Below are 244 nucleotides of genomic sequence, written 5' to 3'. Positions count from 1 at the left end.
CCATGTTGCTAAGATAACCTCACTGTTAACAGTATCACGCTGCTAACAGGACCATGTTGCTAAGATAACCTCACTGTTAACAGTATCACGCTGCTAACAGGACCATGTTGCTAAGATAACCTCACTGTTAACAGTATCACACTGCTAACTGGACCATGTTGCTAAGATAACCTCACTGTTAACAGTACCATGGTGCCAACTGGACCATGTTGCTAAGATAACCTCACTGTTAACAGTATCACGC

This window comes from Nematolebias whitei, chromosome 13, assembly GCF_014905685.2.
Source record: "Nematolebias whitei isolate Nwh7 chromosome 13, NemWhi1, whole genome shotgun sequence".
NCBI classification, from domain to species: Eukaryota; Metazoa; Chordata; class Actinopteri; order Cyprinodontiformes; family Rivulidae; genus Nematolebias; species Nematolebias whitei.
Note: the sequence above shows the minus strand (reverse complement) of the source record.